Source organism: Pseudopodoces humilis, chromosome 5 (assembly GCF_049639895.1).
Source record: "Pseudopodoces humilis isolate 2021_Gansu_Grassland_sample_001 chromosome 5, ASM4963989v1, whole genome shotgun sequence".
Classification (NCBI taxonomy): Eukaryota; Metazoa; Chordata; class Aves; order Passeriformes; family Paridae; genus Pseudopodoces; species Pseudopodoces humilis.
In genome coordinates, this window is record NC_142204.1 from 72,919,782 (window position 1) to 72,940,162 (window position 20,381).

General features: G+C 55.8%; 1 protein-coding gene across 2 annotated transcripts in view; it reads right to left on the reverse strand.

Moving 5' to 3' along the window:
* Positions 1-19,289, reverse strand: part of PPP6R2 (protein phosphatase 6 regulatory subunit 2) — an 84,197-nt gene extending 64,908 nt beyond the window's left edge. For both annotated transcript variants that reach the window (XM_005533795.3, XM_014262275.2), the window contains exon 1: positions 19,192-19,289. The gene's annotated coding sequence lies outside the window, so the exon portion shown is untranslated. The remainder of the gene's footprint in view (positions 1-19,191) is intronic.
* Positions 19,290-20,381: the final 1,092 nt, after the last annotated feature.

Here is a 20,381-nt window from a genome sequence, read left to right on the forward strand (position 1 = left end):
CCCAAATAAACATCCCAAATACCCCAAATAAACATCCCAAATATCCCAAATAAACATCCCAAATATCCCAAATAAACATCCCAAATATCCCAAATAAACATCCCAAATATCCCAAATAAATATCCCAAATAAATACCCCAAATAAATATCCCAAATAAATATCCCAAATAAATACCCCAAATAAATACCCCAAATAAATACCCCAAATAAATACCCCAAATAAACACCCCAAATAAATATCCCAAATAAATACCCCAAATATCCCAAATAAATATCCCAAATATCCCAAATAAATACCCCAAATATCCCAAATAAATATCCCAAATAAACATCCCAAATAAATACCCCAAATAAATACCCCAAATATCCCAAATAAACATCCCAAATAAACATCCCAAATAAACATCCCAAATAAACATCCCAAATAAACATCCCAAATAAATACCCCAAATAAACATCCCAAATAAATACCCCAAATATCCCAAATAAACATCCCAAATAAACACCCCAAATAAACATCCCAAATATACACAAGGAGCTGGGCCTGTCATTGGAAAACACGGTCCCAAAAACATCAAGGAACTGAAAGCATCAATCAAGAGTGCAAGTCCATTCTGTACAAATAATCCTGGAGTGGTTTGGGTGGGAAGGGAGCTCAGAGCCCCCCAGTGCCACCCCTACCGTGGCAGGGACACCCCCGATGTCCCCGGGTGCCCCAAGCCCGTGTGAGCCTGGCCTGGGACACTGCCAGCGACGGTGCCAGAGTTTTCAGGGATACGGCTCAGCTCCAAGCACGACGAAACCCAAGCGTTGTTGCAGCTTTTCCACACGTTTGTGTGCCAATATTCCGTGAACAGAGCCCACCGTGGCCACCTCGGCCACGCCAAAGGACAGATGTTCCCACGATGTTCTGCAGCCTTCCCACGGAATCCACTCAGAGTGTAAGGAAAGCTCGTTACTGAGCAGACTAAAACCCACTAAAATCCTCTCCAGTGCCTTTGGAAAAGCATTTACACATTAGCAAGTCATGACCAAGCGTTCAATACATCCCAGCTCCTCTCCTGAGTCTCCTCAGGGAGGCTCCACCTGGAGCAGCCGTGCTGGAGGATGTGCAGAGCCCAGCAGGAGCGGATCCGCCGCTCCTGGGGATGTTGCGGGTGCTGTGTGCTGGACACGGGGCTCAGAGCCCATCCCACGAGGATCCCCGAGGCCAGCACAGCCTGGAGCCTCCCCTGTGCCCCTCTGCTTAAGGGAGCTGGGAATTAAACACCCAGCACGTGCGTGAGAACCATCCCTGCACTCACACAGCCGTGGAATATCATGGAATCTATGGAATACAGCCGGAGCTCCACAGGGATCACCGGCACAGACCCCAGCTCCCAGCCTGGGCATCCCTGGCAGCGCTGCCCCGACGCCCCCGGAGCTCCGGCAGCCTCGGGGCCGGGCCAGGCCCTGCTCAGAGCCCCTTCCCTCCGGGGAAGAAGCCGAGTTCACCCGAGCCTCCCTGCCACGGGCTCCTCCTGCTCTGTGCCTGCTGCTCCAGGGAATCGGGAGAGGGGATCCACGGAGGCTGCAATGCCCCAGCCCCCAGGTGAGTCCATACCCAGCTACAAGGAAAAGGTTCTTCACTGCAAAAGGCACTGGAAAATGATGAGGAGAATCGGGAATTCCTCAATAAAAACAATCTAAAGGTCCATTTAAACGTGAGCCTCCCAAGAGGAACAGAATTCCTGCCTTTCCCATACATCCCGTGGCACATCCCAGGAGGCAGCAGTGGGATGGGAGCATTTGGAAAAGGACAGGCATGTACAAAACCCAGCTATTTTTAACAAAATTTAAAGTCTTCCCACTGCCTCAGCTACTTTATCATGGTTGATCAGAAATATCAACTAAGATGAGCTAAATTCAACCTTTTATATAAGTGAGAACTTGCCTCAAGACTTCACTAATAAAGGAAGAGTTTGAGCTGTTGGAATTAAAGGAAAGCAGAATTTCCCAGGGTACCTGCACGGCTGGGAGGAGAACAGAACAACCACAAACTGTTCCCTGATCGATGTCCACTCACATAAATTTTGGGACTTACTCAGCCTCTTCCCACCTGCTTTAAGAGCAGTCCCAACAAAATCCCTGGGAAAGCCCTCCCAGCCCAAGCTGTGCCTGACCCCCACCTTGTCCCCAGCCCAGAGCCCTGAGTGCCACCTCCAGGAATTCCCTGGGCACCTCCAGGGATGGGCACTGCAAACCTCCCTGGGCAGCCCCTGCCATGGCTAATTACAGCCAAAGGAAAAGAGAACAATCCCAGCCTGAAACAGTTGGATTTTCCACCTTCTCCTCTCCAGCAGCAGTGAGCGATGCAAAGACTGGGGAGAACAGTTCGGAGGTTCTCCCATTTCAGGGCTTTTATACCATCAACACCTGCAACACCTGAAACTGGGGTTTTATGAATCTTCAGCTCTTCCCCAACCCTCCTTGTCTCTGCCAGGAATTCAGGGATTAAAGGGTGGAAGGGTAAAACCATCCAGGCACCGCTCCAACGCTCGGCCAGAACAGCTGAGTGACCACAAACATCAACTGACCAAGATGGTCACTCCAGATAGTCCTGATTAACCCAAACCCACAAACTCCTGCAGCCCATTCCTGACTCCACACAGCCCTGAGGTCACTGGGATGGGCTCTGGTCTCTGCTGCTTCCTCCTTTCCAGTAAATAAATAAATGCACACATAAAGATCCTTCCACCAACTCTTGTGAACCTCAACCATAACACGGGAATTGAAATATTCCCAGAGCCACTGGTTCTAACAGTAAATAAACAACGGCTGAGATTAACTGCTGGACAGAGTCCAGAGACCACGGAGCTGCTCCAGGGCTGGGAGCCTGCCTGGGAGAGCTGGGAATGTTCCCCTGGAGAGGAGAAGCTCCAGGGAGAGCTCAGAGCCCTTTCCAGGCCTAAAGGAGCTCCAGGAGAGCTGCAGAGGGACTGGGGACAAGGGAGTCCCCATGGCAGGGACACCAGCCCCAGGCTCCAGCCTGGCCTTGGCCACTGCCAGGGATCCAGGGGCAGCCACAGCTGCTCTGGCAATTCCAGCCCAGCCAGCAATTCCCAATTCCCAATTCCCAACATCCAGCCCTGTCCTCTGGCAGTTTCTGGAGTTCCTGTTCCATCCCCAGGGAGGAGCAGCCAGCCCACCCCTCTCTGCCTGTTCCCAGCCCTGGCTCATCCCTAAATCCGCTCCCCCTGGCAAACATCATTTCAACTCTTCCTTCATCAACTCGGGGTCAGAGCAACAGCAAATTTCTTTTCCTGTGCATGTGGACATCTGGAAAACGATATGCAAATCATGAGATCCCTGGAATGATCCTGGTAACTGGAGAAGCCACCAAGACCAGTTACTATTTTAAACTCTTGGCCAAGCTCTGGGAATCTTCCACAGGAGCTGATCCAGCAAAGAACCAGCACCTTGTGGTGCCAGAGCCTGCTCCAAATATTTTCAAATCTCCATGGAGCTGTGCCAGGGTCAGGCTGGAGAGCAGGAAAGGTTCTGCCCCAGAGGGTGCTGGCACTGCCCCGAGGCTGTGGGGGCTCCAGGAGCTGCCAGGGATGCCCAGGCTGGGATTGCTGGGGGTGTGTGCAGGGCCAGGAGCTGGATCCACCATCCCTGGGGTCCCTCCCAGCTCGGGAGATTCCACGGCTCTGTGATTCCAGGCACAGCACAGGATGGATGTGCAGCTGCTGTGGTTCTCCAGACTCTGAAAGGCAGCCCAGGACTGATGGCAGTGAACAGCCCACACGTGCAAGCACGGGAGGTTCTGGTGCTGTTGTTGTTGTTTTTATGGTGATTATCCAGCCCAGCACTGCCTGGGAAGAAGAAGCCAGAGGCTGCAGCGCATCACCTGCAGTGACAGGGAGGGTGCCCAGGTGTCCCACTGCTGCTGGTGACTCCCAGGGCAGGGACAGGGTCATTCCCAGCCCTTTCCCAGCGCCTGCTGCACAGCCATGCCCAGCTGGAAGCCAGCCCTGATCCATCCCCAGACCTGTCAAGCACTCCCAGGAAAGCAGGCGAGGAGCGGTGCCAGCTCATACATAACACCCCACTGCCACCTCACAACAATTTACACTCGCCAGTATTTTTATCCTCAAGCTCTTCCCAAGAAATTGGATCATTTGGGTTATCAACATTTCTCAACTGCACCATTTCACCTCCCTAAAAAGGACCCAACTTTCCTTGAGAGAGAAGCAAACACCGTCCAGAATTCACCCCCTGTCAAGGTCTCAGGTCAGCCCTGACGGGGGCTGCAGGCACATCTCAGAGTCCTCCTCCTGTGAGTGCTGGACAAGGGAGACACAAAGTCACCATCCTGCAGGAATTCAGCAGGAATTTCCCCATGGAAAGGGGGTCAGGCCCTGGAAGTGCCCAGGGAGGTTTGCAGTGCCCATCCCTGGAGGTGCCCAGGGAATTCCTGGAGGTGGCACTCAGGGGACAAGGTGGGCATCGGGCACAGCTGGCACTGGATGGGCTGGGAGGGCTTTTCCAACCTCAGCATTCCTGGGATTCTGGGGTTCAGTGCCAGGGGAAGAGAATCATGAGCTACTCAGTTATTTCAGAGCTCTCTCAACCTCCTTCGGCTCCCACCTCAGACTCCTGTGAAACACACTCTGCTCCAAAACAGAATATTCCCATATTTATCTTTAACACAGCAAAGACTGAATCCAAGACCTTTGTGGATTTCTCTTCAGAGGAATGGTGGAGGCACAAAGGATGGTGAGAAACTCCAAAGGAGGATAAGAAACGTTTCCTACAGAAATGCCAGAGCTCAAGGCCAGGTTGGATGGGGCTGGGAGCAGCCTGGGACAGGGAGAGGTGTCCCTGCCATGGCAGGGGGGCACTGGGGGGGCTCGGGGGTCCCAAACCACCCACAGCAGTCTGGGATTCCATGATTCCACAATTCCACGATTCCATGAACCCAGCCCCTCTGCTCTCAAATTACACCGTGCCAGGAGCCCATCCCATGGCAGCCACGAGGAACACCAAGGGACAGGACCTGGGCAAGGTTCTCCTCCAAGGAACAGCTCTGGGACACCTCAGCTCCTCTGACATCAGGATTTTACATAACTCCATTCTCACCCAGCACCATTCCCATGCTCCCTGCCTCCCCCATTTGCTGGATTCTCTTTGGAATCCCTGCCTAAAGGCAAAGCAGGACACACCGGAGGTCTCGAGGCACTGATCCCACCTCACTGGGAGTTCTTCACTGCCACACATCCCCAAAGAGGTGTTTCAGCTCCCTGAGACATCCCCTGGCCAAAGTTGCTTACTGAAAACCACTTGGATACATTTAAAATTCACAGATAAAATTGTCAATCAAAATATTTCACCAGTTTGCCAAGAATGTCCTTTTGTTTTCCCCTTTGAGCTTTGAAGATTAATTTCTTCATTATTCTTTAACATGTGACAAAGAGATCTCTGCATTTACATTACAAAATCCTGGCATCGTTTTGTTGGAAAAGCCCTCCCAGCCCATCCAGTGCCAGCTGTGCCCGATGCCCACCTTGTCCCCTGAGTGCCACCTCCAGGAATTCCCTGGGCACCTCCAGGGATGGGCCCTGCAAACCTCCCTGGGCACTTCCAGGGCCTGACCCCCTTTCCATGGGGAAATTCCTGCTGCTGCCCACCCTGAGCCTGTCCTGGCCCACCCTGAGCCTGTCCTGGCCCAGCCTGAGCCTGTCCTGGCCCATCCTGAGCCTGTCCTGGCCCAGCCTGAGCCTGTCCTGGCCCAGCCTGAGGCCGTTCCCTCTCCTCCTGTCCCTGTTCCTGGCAGCACAGCCCGACCCCCCGGCTGTCCCCTCCTGCCAGGGACTTGTGCAGAGCCACAAGGTCCCCCTGATCCCCCTTTGCTCCAGGCTGAGCCCCTTCCCAGCTCCCAGAGCTGTTCCTGGGGCTCCAGAACCTTCCCAGCTCCCAGAGCTGTTCCTGGGGCTCCAGAACCTTCCCAGCTCCCAGAGCTGTTCCTGGGGCTCCAGAACCTTCCCAGCTCCCAGAGCTGTTCCTGGGGCTCCAGAACCTTCCCAGCTCCCAGAGCTGTTCCTGGGGCTCCAGACCCTTCCCAGCTCCCAGAGCTGTTCCTGGGGCTCCAGACCCTTCCCAGCTCCATCCCTGGACACCTCCAGCCCCTCCAGGGCTCTCCTGGCAGGAGGGGCCCGGAGCTGTCCCCAGGATTGCAGGGGGTCCCTCAGCAGGGCCAGCACAGGGGACAGTCCCTGCCCCGGGGCCGTCCCTCACCCTGTGGCCTCATCCCAGGTCCCCATCCCTCTGCACAGCCCCACATCCCACCCAGCCCGGTGGCACCCCACGTTCTGTGGCCACCAGCAGGAAACCACAGGCACAGTGGAATGCTGCTCTGCATGGAAAGGGGCTGCGTTGGGCTCTTCCTTTAACAAAAAACTGCCCCTGGCAATAAACCCTTGAAGGCCTCGGTGTTGGACAAATGAAGAGCTCCTTCTAATTCTTCCCGGCCTCTGAAGCTCCCGAAGAAAGAGGTATCAGGAGTTCTCTGTTTTGATCATCAACCTTATCCTCACCCACTATCTCGTTAAGCAGCCTCCTAATTGCTGCCCTACCCCATGCTAAGGACAGAATTTGCACAGCTTCTTGATTTAAATGTTACTTTTTTAATTAACTGCTCCACACCCAGGCACGGGGAAACCGCAGCGCTTAAAAAGCTGCAGGGAAAAAGCTGCAGAAAAGGCTCCCAAGCGCCCTGGGAACAAAACAGCACCAAAAAGGCCTTTTTTAACAGCTCAGTCAGTGCACATGGAGCTCAGTACATCCCTAAAATTCACCTCTACGGGCTGCTGGGCTCACGTCAGCTCCGAGGGCAGAGGAATCTCCCAGTTTGTGATGTGTATTTCAGCAGGAATTGAGCAGGATTGGTTATTTCCAGCTGCTCCTCTGTGCTGACGGCCCCAAGGAACCCCGGGGGGACTCTGGGCTTCCCATTAAACAGTAACCTTTGAGTGGGAGATTTGCAACTGCATTTGAATATTAAAGCAGCAAAACAAAGTGCTGGGGTGCTTGAAGGGCTGATTTCCATCCCTCGCAGGACTCCAGGCTCCTGGATCGCTTTGATGCCGCTCAGGGCTGGTTACTCTGTCTGCTCCAAGCAACAAGTGACATTTTCTCCTGGGTCAGCACAGCTGAACCCCACAGAAATCCCTGTTAATGACCAGACTGGCATCTCAGAGCAGGCTGTTGTTTTAACTGGGGTGCACAAGCACAGAAATGCCATTTTGTTCAAGTCCTTCCGTGGACCTTGGATATTTTCATCTTTGCTGCCCACACAGACTAAGGCAATGTTACAAAAGACACCTCTTTGTACTCAGACCGAGGGCCAGCGTTTGCAAGCTGAGATTTCCTGCTGCACCCCACGGGGAGATCAAGGGCTGCCCATTCCACAGACACGTATCTGATCAGCACAGGGCCCCAAGTGAGCCAGTAAAACAACTGCTGTGCCCTTTTCTGCTCCTTCATCCCGGTTCAAAGCTCCCAAGGTGAGTTTGTGGCTGTTCCTGCACCTCAACAGCCCAGCCCCTCACATGCTGCAGCTCCTGCCAGAATATTCCAATGCTCCTCCACCCAACTTCGCCCCAGCAAAGCAGAGCCCTCAAACAGGACATTAAATAAAGGTACTTTCATTTCCTCAATGCCCCTTCATTTCAGGGCATTACAGACATAGTCCATGCAAAGTTTAAGTTTTGCAGTTCAAAGAAATAAAGACGCTTCAGAAGGAGCTCAGAATGGCTGAGGTTGGAAAAGAGCATCCAGTGCCAGCTGTGCCCGGTGCCCACCTTGTCCCCAGAGCCCTGAGTGCCACCTCCAGGAATTCCCTGGACACCTCCAGGGATGGGCACTGCAAACCTTCCCTTTCCATGGGGAAATTCCTCCCTCTTTACCCAGTTCCTTGGAATTGGGTGAAACACCTTTGCCAGGACAAGGCACCAGCAGCCTGTTCTCCCTGCACGACACCACTTAACCTCTACTTATGAGCCAGGCTTCATCCACCATGAAACATCCTGAAAGGAAAACAATCCCTGGGAACTCTCACACCCACCCTTAGGAGTTCCATGGGTTTTACCTGGATAAAGAAACATCAAAGTTCAAGCTGCTCTGGGAATCCCAAACCAGCAGGACACACTCCTGATCTGAGGCCACGACTCGCTGGGTATTAAACCTGCACTGCTGGGAAAAAATGGGTTTCCTTTGCCATGCAGAATTAGCAGGAAAAAAAAATAATCAGCTGGATCATTCCCCCAAACCGGCTCCCAAGATTGCTGCAGGAATGTCTGAGCAGGGAGGGAGGGCAGGGAAGTGGCAAGGATGGAGCAGCAGGAAGGGGACAGCATTCCAGCTGAAATGTCCATCTAGCTCGGGCTTGGAGCACTAATCCAAGGAGTCACTCACACTGTGACTGAATTCCCTCCATCACAACCAAAACCACTCATAAAACCCGTGGAATGTGTAGGGTGAGCATTTCAAAAGACTGAAAAGGCTGACATTTATTTTTCCAAGCTTAATAAAGAATCCTAGAGATTGGATCAATATTGGGAAAATAACTGAACGTGCGCCTTGCACGAAGGATCATCAGCAGTTCTCTTGATCACGGAAGCAGGGAATGATTTGGGTGTGGCTTGCAGTCCCCTGGGATAGTGAAATGTGTCCCTGCCTTGGCAGGAGTTGGAATGAGAGAGGCTTTAAGGCCCCAGACCATCCTGGGATTCCATGATTCCCCTTAGGAATCTGGATGGGCCATTCCCCAGGAACAGCAGGAATTGCCCCATAAACATTAAAACCTAAACCCAGCAGGGCACTGCTCCTTTCAGCCTGGAGATCCTCCTGCCTGCCCAGCACTGGCCCTGCTGGTTAGGCTGGTAGTGATCCCACCTGCTTTTCCCAAAATAACACATTCCTGACCAGGGCACAGTCCACAGCTCCAGACAAACTGGGATTACACAACAGGATTTTCCCCACATGGCCAAAGTCTCCCGTGCCCACCAGGTGATCCCGTCTCACTTCACTGCTCCTCGGAAAACTCCAGCATGGATCCAAAGCCCAGGAATACACTCAATACTTCTCCTTGCTCTTCTCTTCTAAAACTAAAAACAACAGTTTTGTTCTTGGGAACTGCACTGCTTCATTCCAGCATTTGCTTCCAAGTATTTGAGAAAACAACACAGAGAAGCTCTAAGAATCCCAGGATTCCTGGGGCTGGAAAAGCCCTCCCAGCCCATCCAGTGCCAGCTGTGCCCGATGCCCACCTTGTCCCCTGAGTGCCACCTCCAGGAATTCCCTGGGCACCTCCAGGGATGGGCACTGCAAACCTCCCTGGGCAGCCCCTGCCAAGCCTGGTCCCCCTTCCCATAAAGAAATTCCTGCTGATCAAAATTCACCTGTGAAAAATGAAGCTGAAGCAGTTTTTTCCTGCAAGACACAACATTCCTCAGCGGAGCTGCTGTTGGAAAGGGAGGGAAAAGCAGGAGCAGGGATGGACACACTGGAAGCACTCCCCACATTAACATCCCTGCCCTGTACCCGTTATTTCATGTGTCACAAGGAAGGTGACACAAGGGAAGGAAAAACAGAAGGCCTGAAATTGCCCCTTTTGCAAGAGGAAGTTAGGGTGTAACAGCCACGAAATGGGGTGTGCAGTCACCACGTCCCAGACCCCTACACCAACATGTGGCACCCTAAAGCCCCTTACAGCTTTTGGAAACACCTCTGCTGCTTCATCCTGGAGCTCTCAGAGCCCTCAGTCACACACAGCAGTCTGGGACCAGCCACAATTAAATGAACTTTCTCTAAGCAGAAGGGAAAAACAGTAAAATGTTGATCAACTTCTGAGCTTTGGGCCCTCCCCTTGCCAGGCACTGAAGGAGGTGGGGAAATGCTGTCCTCTGCCTTCAGGACCCCCCCCGAGCCCCCCCAGTGCCCCCCTGCCATGGCAGGGACACCTCCCACTGGCCCAGGCTGCTCCCAGCCCCAGGCTCCAGCCTGGCCTTGGCCACTGCCAGGGATCCAGGGGCAGCCACAGCTGCTCTGGCAATTCCAGCCCAGCCAGCAATTCCCAATTCCCAATTCCCAACATCCCACCCCCATCTCCCCTTTCCCAGGGAATTCCCTCCATTCCCTCTCTCCAGCCCTGCCCCGGCTCCGCTCCAGGAAGGAATTTTGGGATCCAGGGGTTTCCCTGGGAATCTCGGCACTGCAGGAAGGGTCTCCCTTCCCTTTTCCAGCCCCAGCTTCCAGAAAAATCCCTCGGGATGGATTCAGAGCCTCCCAAATCCCAGAATGGTTTGGGATGGGATCCAGGGACCTTCAATCCCATCCCATTCCAATCCCACCATCCCAGGCTGCTCCAAGCTTTCCTTGGCCATTCCCGGGGTCCAGGGGCAGCCCCAGCTGCTCTGGGCACCCTGTGCCACCCTCCCAGGGAGGAATTTGTTCCCAGTATCCAATCTAAACCAATCCATCCCTGCCCTCTGGCAGTGGAAAGCCATTCCCTGTGTCCTGGCACTCCAGTGCTGATTCAGGGTCCCTCTCTGGCTCTCTCGGATGCCTTCAGATCCTGGAAGGTGCCCTGAGGTCTCCACACGACCTTCCCTCCCCCAGGCTGAACACTCCCAAGTGTCCCAGGCTGTCTCTGGAGGTGCTCCAGTCTCTGTGTGACCGTGCTGGGCTCCCCTGGACCTGCTCCAGCAGCTCCACGTCCTGCTGATGGCAGGAGCAGCAGAGCTGTGCCCCGCACTCCTCACAGAACTGAAAACAGCTGTGCTGGGCACATACACAACAACAACAACTTCACTTTGGTTCAGCGTTTTGGCCTCAGAGAGATCTCCATGGTTCTGAATCCCTTCCTGCTTCCAGCAGCAAACTCATCCACCTGCTGTGGAACAGGGAGAAGGTTCCCCAGACAGAGCTCAGGGCTTGGACGTGGCAGAACGTCAGCACCTCACATTCAGGCTGGAAAAGCCCTTGGGGAGCACCCAGTCCAGTCTCTCCTGAGGAGCAGCTCCAGGAGCCAGCCCCAGGTGAGGAGCTCCCTGTCCCTGTCCCTGTCCCAGCCCTGTGGCTGTCCCCTGCCCAGGCTGGGTCTCACCCAAGGGACAGATATTTATAGTGAGGATGACTGATCCCAGTCCATCACCCACATTCCCTGGGCAGGAGAGGAACGAGAGCTTCTCCAGCACCACTCAGCTACTTCAGATCCTTGCCCAGACAGGGAATGAGCACCTGGCTCCTCCGCTGACTAAAAAAGGAACCTGAACCACTGCCTCAGAAGAAGGGATTTATATCACAGAGGTGTGAACTTTGGGAGAGGTTCCAGCCCCTGGAAACACAGTATTGGGGGAGGGGAAGTACTTAGTCATGGAAGAAAATTTCGGATATACCATGGACAGTGCAACATTAAAGAATGATATAATAAATCAGGGAAACATGGAATGGTTTGGGTGGGAAGGGACTTTAAAAACCATCTTGTTCCAACCATGGCAGAGAACAAGGACTAGGAGAATGCAGAAGCAGTAAATAACAACTGAGCACAAAGAAAAACAATCTTCCAACTGAAAAATGAAAAGGAAACAAGCTGCAGAGCTAAGCTGGAAAAACATCCTTTGGTGTTTTCCAACACGCTAAACAGTGCAGACTGAGCACCTGCTCAGCAGGAATGGGGTAACCTGGGTCAGGGGCTGAAGGCTCCCAGGATAACCTGGATATTCCATTCCCTGAGCTGAGCATGACTTAACATGGAATCATGGCTGTTGTCAACACCACTGCAACCCCATCCCATTCCAGCCTCATATTCCAACCGCCTGGCAGAACTTCCAGCAGTGGGACTCATGTTCAATCAAACAGAAGCAGAATGTCCTGGGATGGTTTGGGACCCCCGAGCCCCCCCAGTGCCCCCCTGCCATGGCAGGGACACCTCCCACTGGCCCAGGCTGCTCCCAGCCCCAGGCTCCAGCCTGGCCTTGGCCACTGCCAGGGATCCAGGGGCAGCCACAGCTGCTCTGGCAATTCCAGCCCAGCCAGCAATTCCCAATTCCCAATTCCCAACATCCAGCCCTGTCCTCTGGCACTGGGAGCCATTCCCTGGCTCCTGGCCCTGCAGCCCTGTCCCAGTCCCTCTGCAGCTCTCCTGGAGCCCCTTCAGGCCCTGGAACGTTCTGGAAGCTCTCCCTGGACCCTTCTCCCCTCCAGGGGAACATTCCCAGCTCTCCCAGGCTGGCTGCAGAGCAGAGGGGCTCCAGCACCTCCATGGCCTCTCTGGGTTCACTCCAGCAGCTCCAGGTGCCGCTGCTGTGGGGAGCTGCAGGCTCTGAGGAAGCAGCACAAGTTCCCAGGACAGGGAGGTGTCTGACCCTGCTCCCTGTGAGCCCAGCACCACCACTACAGAACATCACCAGGCTGCCAGGGCCACCCAACCCTGCCTGGGTTAAATGCCCAGGACATTGTCCTGTCGCTCTGCTCCTTCCCAGGTCCCACATCCCCATGTCCCGGTGCCAGCGCTGCCATCCCGCACGGCCGCGGGGCCAGCACGGGCCAGCCTGGCCCTGTGCCCGCTCCTGGCACGCTCCAACCGTGCCCTTCGTCCTCTGCCTCGGGGACACGGGGACAGTTTTCAACCTGTGAGCTCACAGGCTCAATTATCCTTCTCAAAGAAAAGAAATCCATCTTAACATAAAAGAATTCAATTAAACGGCGTCCCGGGGGATCTGCCGAGGGAAGAAAACACAAATAAACAGCTAAGGAAACACAAGCTTCTCATCCCACCCCGCTGCACAGCCAAGCAAGGAGCTGGAATCAGCTGCAGGCTGTGCAAGGCTGTGAGGAACGGAAGGAAGAAACTGCCACAAGAGAACCCCAAATGTCACAGCAGAGCCACCGGTGCCTTCTCTGAGGTGTGACAGAACTCAGTCCTCGCAAGGAATCAAAGGCAAAAATGAAACTAAAGCAGCTTCTTGTGTTCTATTTCCTTCTTCCTTCCTGTGGCTGCAGCAGCCAGACCATCCCCAGCTCCTGCAGGCTTGTGCCTCTCCCAGAGCCAGGCTCTGCTGCCGCTGCTCCGAAAGCTGCCCAGGGGAATCAGAATCAAAGTGACTCCAGAGTCATCAGTGTCACTCCAGGCCACGGAGCTGGGAGCAGCAGCAAACTGCAGGACTGAAATCCCACTGCAAGCCCAGGTTCCCAGCACAGGCACTCTGAAGTGCAGCAGGGGCACTGCCAGCCCCACACAAACCCTGGACTGAGAAATCCAGATGTTTTGGAAGCTTCCCTGCAAAGCCAAAGTTCCACAGGGCTCCAATTCAGGCCCAGTTCCCTTCAGCACCTTCATGGATGACCTGGATGTGGCCCGAGGGGACACCAGGTCTGTCTGCAGATGGTACAAAACTGGAGGAGCTGCTGACTCCCCAAAGGCAGAGAGGCCCTGCAGAGACCCGGACAAACCCAAGGGCTGGGAATGACCAAGTGCCAGAGGTTTAACACAGGCAGGTGCTGGATCTGCACCCTGGGGCAGCCCTGGATGCCCCCCAGGCTGGGATGGAGAGGCTGGAGAGCAGCTCTGGGAAGGGACCCGGTCCTGGTGGATGGCAAGGGGGATCTGAGTCAGCTGTGCTCTGGAGCCAGGAGGGACATCCCTGTCCCAGGGGGCACCAGGGACAGCATCGAGGGAGGGGATTGTCCTGCTCACCTCCACTCCTGGCATTGGGCACCTCAACAGAAAAAACAACTAGAGCCATTGGGGAGCATCCAAAGGAGGGACATGGGGATGGGAAGGGTCTGGAGGAGGGACATGGGGATGGGAAGGGTCTGGAGGAGGGACATGGGGATGGGAAGGGTCTGGAGGAGGGACATGGGGATGGGAAGGGTCTGGAGGAGCCACATGAGGAGTGGCTGAGGACACTTGGAATGTTCAGCTGGAGGAGACCGAGCTCAGGCCTCCCCAGGGGCTGCGGTTTCATCCCGAGGGGTAACTCTGGTCTCTGTGAGCAGGGACAGAAGCCAGGAAACCATGGAGCTGTGCCAGGGAGGGTCGGGTTGGAGAGCAGGAAAGGTTCTGCCCCAGAGGGTGCTGGCACTGCCCCGAGGCTGTGGGGGCTCCAGGAGCTGCCAGGGATGCCCAGGCTGGGATTGCTGGGGGTGTGTGCAGGGCCAGGAGCTGGATCCACCATCCCTGGGGTCCCTTCCAGCTCGGGAGATTCTGTGGAAAGCTGTGTCAGAGCAGTTTTTCACTCTGCCCCAGGCTGGGAAGAGCTCTGAGCTCTGCCTGCCCCCAGTGACTCCCTGCCCTTTGCCATTTCACCAGAAGGTTTTTTCTCACACCTTCCAGCTTCCCCTCCTGCCCAGATGAGCCTGGTGTCCCCGGGCAGCCCAGGCTGACTCCAGGGGAAGGAATGGGGTGTGTGGGTGCTGTGACACTGGGAACAGCCGCCCCCAGAGCGCTCCCAGGTAACAGATGGACACAGGACAGACACCGAGAGGGACAGCGAGGAGCAATCCCAGCCCAGCAGCTGCAGAGCTGCCAGCTCAGGCTGAGGAAGGAGCTGCACTTCCTCCTGACATCACCTCACCCTCGCTGTGGTGACAGCCCCCGGTCACGGCTCGGTGCCACGTGGGGTTGGGTTTAAAGGAGCCCCTGACAAAAATGACAATTTTGGTCAGGCTTCAGGCCCTGCAGACATTTTTCACCGTCACTCTCGAGGTGCCTCTGCTCCATCTGGGACTAACAGGCACTAAGGAACACAAAGATGGAACTTCCCACTTCCACACCTCATCCAACAGCAATATGTGTGGCACTCAAATTCCACCTAAATCCGAGCCTTTTTCGTCTGAGATTTTCAAGCTTGGCTGCCAAAGCTTCGTTTCCTGAGGTAACTGATATTTATCTGCCCAAGTTTCCCTCCAAAACAAGAGTTAAGGTGCAGGTAAAAATAGTCCAGGCAGCAATAATAATGTCAATATTGGTTATTGCAGTGCTGGCGGCTGGGGAGGATCAAAACAAGGAGCAGGGAAATCCATCAGGAGTGAGGGGAGGATGGTGGGAGGAACAGGGAGCAGAGAGGGAAAAAGAAAAGCTCAAGTAGAGAAACACAGCAGCAGCCAGGAAAGACAACACACTCCTGCTTCCAATAATATTGAATCAAAGGAGACACTTAAGAGCCTTTGTTGCTACTCCTGGTCACACAGAGGCCACATTCCTTCCCTGAGCCTTCCATAAACCCCCGACATCTGCGGATTTGCCGTGAAAAGGCGGTGAAAGCACTGCAGCCCATCGGTGTAACTGGGAGGAGGGCTGTGTTCCCAGCTCCCAGGAGTGAGGGACTGACTGCAGCTCCCGGCCGAGGCTCCGTGTCTGACAGCCCAGCCCGAGCGCTGCCGTCACTCATTAACTCACTCTATTAACTCCTCAATTAGTTCTTCAGGAATTCCGCATCCAGCAAAACAAGACCTCCCACAAACCTTCCTCCCTGTAAAGTTCTCTGAAGTTCTGTCAAGCTGGCACAGGCTCCCCAGGGAATGGTCCCGGCCCCGAGGCTGCCAGAGCTCCAGGAGCGTTTGGACAACCCACAGGGATGCAAAGGGTGGGATTTGGGGGGTCCCGGGCAGGGCCAGGAGCTGGACTGGATAATCCCTGGGGGTCCCTTCCAACTTGGGATATTCCTTGATCCTCTGATTGAAACAGCCAGCTCCTCCTTTGCTCTCAGTTCACCGACCTCACCCGTTTCTCCTGCACTATTTGCACCCAAATTTCCCAGTTATTCTTGTTCTACTCCTGTTCCAAACCCAAGATTTACCCCAACAAGGCTCTCCTATTTCCTGGCATTCCAGTTTGCCCGTTTTTATGGCTGAGCTGCACCTCCTGCCCTTCAGGCACCGCAGCCCCTGTTAAACCATCCCGCTGGATGACATCCACGGAGTCACGATCCCGAGCGCAGAAGCCACGGCTGCTCCAGCTGTGCCTGCACACCTGGCTGTCAGCAAGGAGAGCTCATCCCTCTGCTCCCAGCCCTCCCCAAACTCTGGGGAACAGGGACAGGAGCCAGGGAACCATGGAGCTGTGCCAGGGGAGGGATAGGATGGAGAGTTCTTCCCCAGAGGGTGCTCCCCAGGGAATGGGAACGCTCCAGGAGCGTTCGGACACCGCTGCCAGGGATGGCCGGGCTGAGATTGGTGGGGTGTCTGAGCAGGGCCAGGAGATGGACCCATGATCCCTGTGGGTCCCTTCCCACTCTGAAGATTCCATGGTTCTGTGATGCTGGAATTCCTCTATACCACTGCAGGGCTCAGGATAGAAAAGTTTTGGGTCCCCTCTGCCACCAGAAAACTCAGGAGAGACCTCAAATGAAGCATTCCCTGCACAGAGCGTGGAAAAGCACCACGGGAAAACACTGGGATATCTCCCTAGCAAAGAGGAGAGGAAGCATTAACGAACCAACGCCCCCTTCTCGCTCAGGATCTCACTGTGGGGGACAGCAGGGATGGGATTCCCTCCAGCTGCCTCCCAATCCAACCCAGAAACTGTGATCAGGACCGGGGGATCCCGCTCTGGAACACAGCTGGGCCCCCCAGCCCCCTGTTTCCCAGGGAAGCTCTGCTAACAGCGGCCTGGAACTTCCCAAAAACCCTGTAAGCCCACAGAGCGCTTTTCTCCTGGTAACAAACCCCCGAGCAGCAGCTCTCACACAGCGCTGCCTCGTCGTTATTATTTTTGACAGTTTCCAATTTGTGAAGTCAGAAATCCACCCTGTCCCTCCCACAGCACACGCAGAGCTCCTGGAACACCAAGCTGAGCAGGAGATGCTCCAAAGCTCCTGCATCCCACAACAAACCTTCCCCCAGTGTGAGGTTCTGCAGGAACCTTTCCTGCACCACCTGCCCAACAGGCACCTGCTGCTGCACCACCAATCTGTCCCCACGGCCAGGAGGTCATCCCACATCCCCGGATTTCAACGTTAATCCAAAGCAAGTACAAAAATCACCAGGAATATCAGTGTACACACAGAGAACAAGCCTTGGTTTCACACCGGTTTGTTCCAACCCAGCCCTCATCACCTTCTGCCCAGCAAATGTCACCCAGGCCAGCCCGGGCCGTGATGTGCTCCCACTGACAAACCAAAATTTAACTTTGCTTCCCATGAGATCACCATTGGTTGCCATGGAAATCCCTATACTACCATCCACCGAGGGTTTTTTTTTACCACTGAAGTATTTTGGCAGCATGTTCGCTTTTAAGTGTCAGAGTAATAAGAGAAAACATAAATGTTTCTTCTCTCATCAGGCTTTAAGCAGAGCTTTATAAACCAAATCTACTCCTAAGAGCTTGGTTCAAACCTGTGGGGCTGGGCAGGGCTGGAATCACCACTTTCTTTTTTCTGAGACACAAAATAAATGATGAAAACAACTTTCAAGTTTTTAAAACATGAATTTCCAAGTGGGGGATCAAGCGAGGAAAAATCTCTCAGGCCCCTCTGAGTTCGTTCAGTTTCTCTTTTTCACTTCCTAGTTTGTTTTTTTTTTCTGCTGGTGCAAAACAAGGCCCTCAAATTCAGCAGGGCCCTCCCAGCCTCTGCCAGGAGCCACTTTCCTGTCAGATCAATCTTGTGGTGATTCCAGCAGGGCCTCCACTCCTACCCCGGTTTCTGGTCCTTAATAAAATCAGCAGGGTGACATTTATGGCCAAATTCTGCACCCTAAGGTGGGCAGGTCCCCAAGAGGGTGACACCCGTGGGAGGCTGAGCCCCCTCCTGTGACCCCCAAAAACAGGACCAGACCCTGACCACTGATCCCCTCCTGTGACCCCCAAAAACAGGACCAGACCCTGACCACTGATCCCCTCCTGTGACCCCCAAAAACAGGACCAGACCCTGACCATTGATCCCCCTCCTGTGACCCCCAAAAACAGGACCAGACCCTGACCACTGATCCCCCTCCTGTGACCCCCAAAAACAGGATCAGACCCTGACCACTGATCCCCCTCCTGTGACCCCCAAAAACAGGACCAGACCCTGACCACTGATCCCCCTCCTGTGACCCCCAAAAACAGGATCAGACCCTGACCACTGATCCCCTCCTGTGACCCCCAAAAACAGGATCAGATCCTGACCACTGATCCCCTCCTGTGACCCCCAAAAACAGGACCAGATCCTGACCACTGATCCCCTCCTGTGACCCCCAAAAACAGGATCAGATCCTGACCACTGATCCCCCTCCTGTGACCCCCAAAAACAGGATCAGACCCTGACCACTGATCCCCTCCTGTGACCCCCAAAAACAGGATCAGACCCTGACCACTGATCCCCTCCTGTGACCCCTGGAAACAGGACCAGGACCAGACCCTGACCACTGATCCCCCTCCTGTGACCCCCAGGAGGGACCTGACCCCCAAAAACAGGACCAGAAGCCGGAGGTCGGGCCAGACTCTCGGGAAGGCCACCAGACCCCCGAGAAGGCGACCTGACCCTCCAGAAGGGGCCCAGACAGCCGAGAGGGACTTGACCCACAGGAGGGGAAGCAGACACCCAGAAAGGGGGACCCTCAGAAGGGTGATCTGACCCCCAGAAGGGACCTGACCCCCCGGAGGCGGATAAGAACCTCGAGAGGGGAACCTGAGCATCGGCGAAGGGACCAGACCGCAGGGGGGTGATGTGACCCCCGCGCAGGGGACCCCCAAAAGGTGACCAGAGCCTCGGGACTGCGCGCTGAGCCCTAAGAGAGGGATCTGAGCCCCAGGAATGGTGACCTGACCCCTGACCTTGCCACCGCCACCACTCCCGACAGCTCCGGCCACTCCCGGCCGGCCAGGTACGCTCCAGGAGCAGCCGGAGGCCGCAGCCGCAGCCCCCAGCCCCGCCAGCCCGCCCCGCACGCACCAAAACACGGCAAGAGGAAACTGTCACGCGCAGAGCAGTCGGATTTAACCCAGATCCGCACGGAACGAGGCGTCGGGACCACGGCCCAGCCCCGGACAGCGGCTCGGCGGGGGAGGTTTTTAACCCCCCAAACGGTGCCGAAGCACCGGAACGCGGGGGACGGCTCCGGGAGGCCGGAGCGGAGCCGGGGGGGCGGCGGGGCCCAGCCCGCGGCGCCGGGCCCAACCCCGACCCCGGCCCCGCGAGGGCGGCGGTGACAGCCGGGTCTCACCTGCGGGTGCCGGGCTGCCCTCGGGCGCTGCCGGGCCGGGCTGCGGGCCGGGCCCGCGGGCTGAGCCGGCCGGGGCTGCGCGGGCAGCGGCGGCGGAGCGGCGGCGGCGGCGGCTCCAAAATGGCGGCGGCGCCGCGGCTCCCTCAGGGCGCGGGGGGGGGGGCGGGACGGAGGGAGGGGGGGGGGGCGGGGGGGGGGCGGGGGGGGGGTGGTCAGCCGGGGGGGGGGGGGCCGGGGGGCACGGGGACAGGGATGGGGACAGGGACGAGGATGGGGACAGGGATGGGGACAGGGATTGGGATGGGGACAGGGATGGGGACAGGGATGGGGACAGAGATTTGGATGGGGACAGGGATGGGGACAGGGACGAGGATGGGGACAGGGATGGGGACAGGGATTGGGATGGGGACAGGGATGGGGACAGGGATTTGGATGGGGACAGGGATGGGGACAGGGATTGGGACAGGGATTGGGATGGGGACAGATATGGGGACAGGGATGAGGACCGGGATGGGGATGGCGACAGGGGTGGGACTGGGATAGGGACAGGGATGGGTACAGAGATTGGGACAGGGATGGGGATGGGGACAGGGGTGGGACTGGGATAGGGACAGGGATGGGTACAGAGATTGGGACAGGGATGGGGACAGGGACAGGGATTGGGGACATGGACAGGTATGGGACAGGGACAGACACCGGAACAGGGATGGACACCAGGATAGGGATGGGGACAGGGACAGGGATTGGGACAGGGATGGACATGGGGAAAGGGAGATAGGGACAGGGATGACAACAAGGGGACAGGAATGAGGGCGTGGATATGAGGACACAGGGATGGGCACGGGGATCAGGATGGGGACATGGACGTGGGGACATGGACACTGCAGGATGGGGATGAGGATGAGGATGGTGGGATGGGGATGAGGGCACAGGAGGGGAACAGGTGTGATGGGGTGGGAATGGGGACGAGGACAGGGGGACGAGGATGGGAACACGGAGATGGGATGGGATGGGATGGGATGGGATGGGATGGGATGGGATGGGATGGGATGGGATGGGATGGGATGGGATGGGATGGGATGGGATGGGATGGGATGGGATTGATGGGGTGGGATGGGATGGGATGGGATGGGATCCATGGGATGGGATGGGATGGGATGGGATTGATGGGGTGAGATGGGATGGGATGG